The sequence below is a fragment of the Chinchilla lanigera genome, unplaced genomic scaffold (assembly GCF_000276665.1).
Source record: "Chinchilla lanigera isolate Chin_1 unplaced genomic scaffold, ChiLan1.0 scaffold00022, whole genome shotgun sequence".
Lineage (NCBI taxonomy): Eukaryota > Metazoa > Chordata > Mammalia > Rodentia > Chinchillidae > Chinchilla > Chinchilla lanigera.
The window spans coordinates 25,209,375-25,215,498 of NW_004955423.1; positions in this window are offsets into that span (position 1 = coordinate 25,209,375).

Here is a 6,124-nt window from a genome sequence, read left to right on the forward strand (position 1 = left end):
TTTTTTTTGGTTTTTCTCCGGTACCGGGAACCGAACTCAGGACCTTGCGCTTGCCAGGCAGGCGCTTTTGCCGCTGAGCTAAATCCCCAGCCCCAGTCCTCTTCTTTGCAAATTGTTTTCTACGTTTCTTTCTGGGGACGTAGACAGCGCAATGCCTCAGCAACTCCAGCAGTGCTAGGAGACAGCATCTGTTGGGTACTTACTAAGTACCAAGGACTGTGCAAAGTGTCCTAATAGATGTGAAGTCCTTTAATCCTCTCAGCATTTCTTATACACTTATAGTATTTACAGGCTTTAGAAATAAAGAGACTTATAGAAATGAGGAAACTGACAGTTAAAGACATTAAGAGAGTTGCTGAAGGATTGTACCCATGAAAGACTGCAGGGCCAAGATCCAAATCCCTCTTCTTCGTCTTATCTTGCTTCTGTTGCTAATGAAAATGGATTTGCACCTAGTATAACTTCCGTGCATTGTGCTGGCATTTGGGCTATAGAAAAAGAGGGCTACAGAGAAGTGGGCTATAGAGAGGTGCCTCTTTGTTATGTCCCCATCACCTCCAGGAGCCTAATATTCGCTTGCTAAACCTCTAGCAACCTAGAACCTAAGGAGGAAACCACATACACGAAACAATTGCTCAAAACAGATATAGTAAAAACCACATACTCAAAGCCTACACCAGCCCCGGGTCCACACACAGATTACAACTTTCATGAACTAGGTATGGGTACCTGCTTGGTTTTCATTTCACTGGGAATAAGAAGTAAATAAAAAGGGAAGATTATTAGGGACAGTCCTCAGCAACAGCGCAACGTGACCACTGACGAACACTAAAACTCTAAAAAGTATACTCGTATGGAGAGCTGCTTAGTATATTGCTTTTGGATGATTATCTAAACCAACCAACTTTCCAAAAAATCTTTTATACAAAGGTCTTAATAGCAGTTTTTGTGGGAAAAAAAAAAGAAACTTGAGTGTTTCTGTTAACTATGTGTAGAATATGAATCAAGAATTAGTGTTATATTGGATGAAATAAACTATTTTACTCAGTGGTAGCTTGATTTCAAGGAATTGTCTTCAGCAAAGGTCCCCTGTGGGTGTGTCTGCAGTCTGTGTGTTTGTCGTGTGCCATGATGAGACACTGATTGTCATAAGGACTCAGAGATCTACAGGAAGAATAGCACGGCCTCGAGGTGCCCCGAGCCGTGGTCAGGGAGACATCGGGGCCCGGCAGCCACTTGGTCCACCTCGTGGTCTCCTTAGCCTTTGCTCATGCATTTCTCATCTGTGTGAGTCTTGGTTCTGTTAGAAACTTTGGCCTCTGAGTCTAGCTAGTCCTTACCTCCAGCTTCAGTGTTGGAATTTTCAGCTCATCCAAGCAGAGACAAATTCCCAAAAGCAGAATCTGATTGGCCTGAATCAAATCAGACGTCCACCCTCATTCCAACATTGCAGGCAAGTACGGCAATTTACAACCATTACTGCCTACAGCGGCCATCCGGCATGTCTCGTTCATCTACCTAGTTACATGTTTACATTTAATAAGTGGTCCCTCCACACGGAGGTCACATCTGAGAGGAGCTCATGCTCACATTTTACGCCTTACATGGCAAGAGATAGAATAGTTTGTTTCAGTCACCTTATGAACAATATTAACAAGCTTGACCGTGTCCATGGATGAAGAGATTCTATGAGAGATTGAGAAGTTGTCTGGTATTCTAGAGTTGCTTAGTGTAAAAAATTCATTCAAGAGTTCATCAAGACATTTAATGGGCAGCAACTATATCGCCTACACTGGGCTGGGTGCTGTAGTTATAATGGAGCACAAGTGAGACTTCCTAAAGAAAGTCCAGGTGTTTGCCTCACGTTTTAAGGATCTGTCATGCATAAAAAGTATATTTAGTCTATGCTGCTTTAGAAGGCAGAACCCAGATCAACAGTGAAAACTACAGGAAGAAAGATAGAAAAATGAACTATCTATTGATGGTGTCCAGAAATGCAATGAAGATTCTAGATATTCTAACTGCAGAGGGTGAGTGAGGAATGCTACTAGGAATACCCTCAAAGTGACTCCAGCCAGGGAGAAAAGGTGGAGCTAAGACACTTGTTTAAGATCCTGAACTCTCAGATTCCACAATGGGGCTTCGGGGAATGGTGTTCAGAGCCAGCATGGCCCATCTGGAGCTCCAGTCTGCTGCGGAGGACAAGCTGCCCCGCCAGCTTCGTGACCTTGCTCCCACACACACACTCTCCTCAGGTGAACTCTGAACAGACAACACTGCGGAAATGTTCAGAGAGACCCACGGGACTCCAAGAGAACATTTTCATCAGCGCTGTTGTAGGCTGACTGTACCAATGGTAACAGAGCACTATAGGGTCTATTGCGACTAATCTGTTTTGAAAACAATACTGAGAAATGACACTGCTTCTAGTCAGAAGGAAAGTGCACTGACCTCTCTGAGAGAGAGAGAAAGAGAGTCCGCCTGTAACTTGGGGAGGGATTTACAGCAGTCTTGAAGGTCATCTGTACCCCATCCCACTCCCATGTGAGATCCAACACTCTCTCGCTACAGAGGGAGAAACAAAGGTGAGAGCTTTAAATGCAAACTTTGGATCTTTATTTTTCCCTCTTATTTAGAGTGTGGATATGTGCAGAACACTTATGTCACATAATAAATAAAAGATAAAATAATAGGCATAAGCTGTTCAGGCTAGTACTACACCTGGTCCATTGTGAGCATTGACATAGATTTGTTGTAAAACTTATAAAATATGTGCATGTATTGACTGTTTTACCTGAATATTCTCACTGCTTTCTCTGTTTTAGAGATGAAGAAATCTTTCATGGTGGAGGAAACCAGGACTCAGAGAAGTAAAGTGAATGGTTCAAAGCCAGTTGTGAGTGACAAAGCTGGAATTTGGACTCAAGTAGTTTGAAACCAAGAACTTAAACTGAGGTTGCTTCTAACTACTAAATATAGCCCTGTTTCAAGTGCGTTCTCCCTGCCTGGCATGTCCAGTGTCAGACTCTGCATTAGTCACCGTCCCGTCCCTGGGACGGAACACCCAACCTCTGTAGCTTAAGGGAGGAGAGGGTTACTGTGGCTTGTGGGTTCAGTGGATGCAGTCCCTGGCCAGCCTGCTCCAAGGCAGAAACAGCACAGGGAAAGGGCCTGGGGGAGGAGAGCGGTTCAGCCCATGGCAGCCAGGAAGAGAGAGTGGGAGGAGCCAGGGGCAAGAGGACAGCCTTCCAGGTCACACCCCGCGACAGACTTCTTCCCAGCAGGCCACTCCTCCTAACAGCACATTTAGCTACTGAACTTATCAGTGAATTAGTTCACTGATGGGCATGGGGCTCCCATCATCCGGTCACCTTCTATGCACATGAGGCCCTGGGCGTACATTTCAAATCCAACTCATAACGGGTTCCTGGCTGTGTTTGGGTCACATGAAATGAACATGAATTTAATTTCTGAAAAGTGGGCCTTCTCACTGACTAGATGTCAGACTTCCTGGTGAATGTATACTGATTAGTTACAGAACAAAAGCAATAGCAGTATCTTGGAAACATCCAGCCCATTTCTGGATCCTTCTCTTCAAAAGAAGCACAGAATTTTCAGGTTCCAATAACGACGATGAAGGGTATATCTGATAATCTAATGTTTGTGCTGATACTGACTTAAACAAATACTCTTGGTTCCATCAGTCTAGGACCAATATGACCTCTTTGGGTGTGAAGGAGATCATGAGTTATTATCAAAGCCATTTTCTGTTACTATTATAAAATATCAATATATAGAAGGATAGCTGGGACAATTGTACTGCTGATGTCTAATGGTTTATTAAAAAGAACAGTTAATGCTTAAATTTTTTGAGCAATTTTGCATGTTCGTATCTGGTAATCTAAACAGCTAATTTGAAGACAACAGTATGCAATATAACAACCACTGGTGCACTCCTACCATCTTGTTTAATGAAGTTCTGTATTGTTTCTAATGTTTTCTTATTATTTTTTATTCTCTTTAATGGTTTGATCAATGTTACATTCTTACATCTGGTAACCTGAGCAATTTCACTGAAGATAACAATATGTAATATAACAACCACTGTTAAGTCCTATCATTTTGTTTTGACTCCCTGTACAATTTTTATTGTTTTTGTGTTGTTTTGTTTTTTTCTATGTTGTTATTTTGTTATTTTCTTTATTCTCTTTAAAACAAAATTTAAAAAATCTGAAGCAGGGTAACTTACAGAAAAGAAGTTTATTTAGCCTGGCCAAAAGTCCAAGCACCATGGCATTAGCTCCGGTAAGAGTTCCCTGACTACACCACGTAATGGCAGAAGGCAGCAGGTGAGGAGAGACCACGTGGCCAGACAGGAAGCCAAGGAGCCAGGCTCACTCTTCTGATTACAGATCACTGTCCTGAAAACCAGCCAGGGTCCTAGGAGAACTGTCAGTTCCTTCCAAGGATGATGATCTTGTACAGGGTTCCACCCCTTAAATGTCCAACCACCTCTCGCGTCATCTCAGCGAGGTCCACGCTTCTGAGACATGAGCCCTTGGGGACACACTTACACCACCTCCATGCATGGGAAAATCCAAGATCTTTCTATGAGCATGGAAGATGCACGAAGAGTCTGGTCTGATGAGCATGTGCCTTGCTCAGCCCCTCCTGCACCTTCTGGGTCCTTTATTACCACTTTTTCTACTTCATATAAACAAAGCTCAGGGTTACAAGAATCCCTGATGATGTTCCCCCTGGAGAACTCACAGCTCAGCACTCTTCCTCTGGAAGTGGAGGCCTAATGACACTGGCTTGGAAACACATCATTAGCTGAAAAACAAGCACCAGATTAATTGTAATAAGTTCTAAATTACTTTTAAAGTAGGAGGCATGTGCCTTTAACAAACTACCCAAGATGATGTCAGTAAACTAGATTTTAAAATCTACCATGAAATACACGGTCAATGTGAAAATATTGAATACAAGCTTGTAAATTTCATATAGTCCTTGATTATGCAAATATTCATTAAGCCTCTGCTAATGATCCAGGTACTGGCTGGAAGCTAGAGGTCTATAAGTGGATGGGAAGGAAGTCTCTGCCCTCATGCAGCTAAAGGTCTAGTGCAGGAATAAAAACATACAGCAAAATATATATAAGCTATAAGCTGGTGATAAAGTTGTAAAGAAAAATACAAGGAAGGAGATGGTGACAGGCAGGGGGTTGGTCGTTTTGCAGATGAAGTGATCAGTCAGAGAAACTGTCTCTAAGAGGTGACATTGCAGCTGGCCAGCACTGGAATGCAGAGCTCCCGCCATGTGGTTACCTGGAGAAACAACATTCTAGAAGCTGGAATAGCAAATGTAAGAGAATAGATGAAAACTAGTATGGCACAACGATGGTCGGAGTGAGAGAAGAGTAACAAGAGGTGGGACTAGAGCAGCCAGGGAGGCCCGGACTGCACAGACCCTTGTGCGGCACTTTATGAACTCTGAGGGTACAGTCAGTGGTCTTAGTAGTCAGTGACCAGACCAGGCCTGGGTTTATTTTATGAAAATACAGTAAATTTTTGTATATGAATTTTTATCTAACTTATCAAACTTTAAAATCAACTCTAGTAATGTACATGTGGTTTATTAAAGGTTTTCTATATAAAACATAAGCTCCTAATAACAATAATTTCCTATCTTGTCCTCTAATTCCTCTATTATACCTTTTCCTATTTTATGTGGAGTAGTTGTTTGTAACACTAGCAATTACCTGAAAGATGAGTGAAAATTGTGCCACTGAGCACTGTTTTCTGCAGGTTATTGGGAAATAATCTTTGTTCGGTTACTCCTAGTTTTACATTTTCCCCACAGGGGAACAGATATCACTTTTTCTAAAGCTTTTTAGGCATGCTGTGAGATGACAATTTTTTTCCTCTTTTAATCTTTTATTGTGTTGAAATTAATTAGCATATTTTTCTAAAGCTGAAGTACATTTACATTCCTGGAATAAATGACATTTGATCATGATATATTAATGTTTGGTGTACACTGCTGGAATTTTCTAGAATAATCTTTGGGATTTTTGCACTTCTGTTCTGTAGAGGCACATATGTTGCCTATTACTATATTTAAT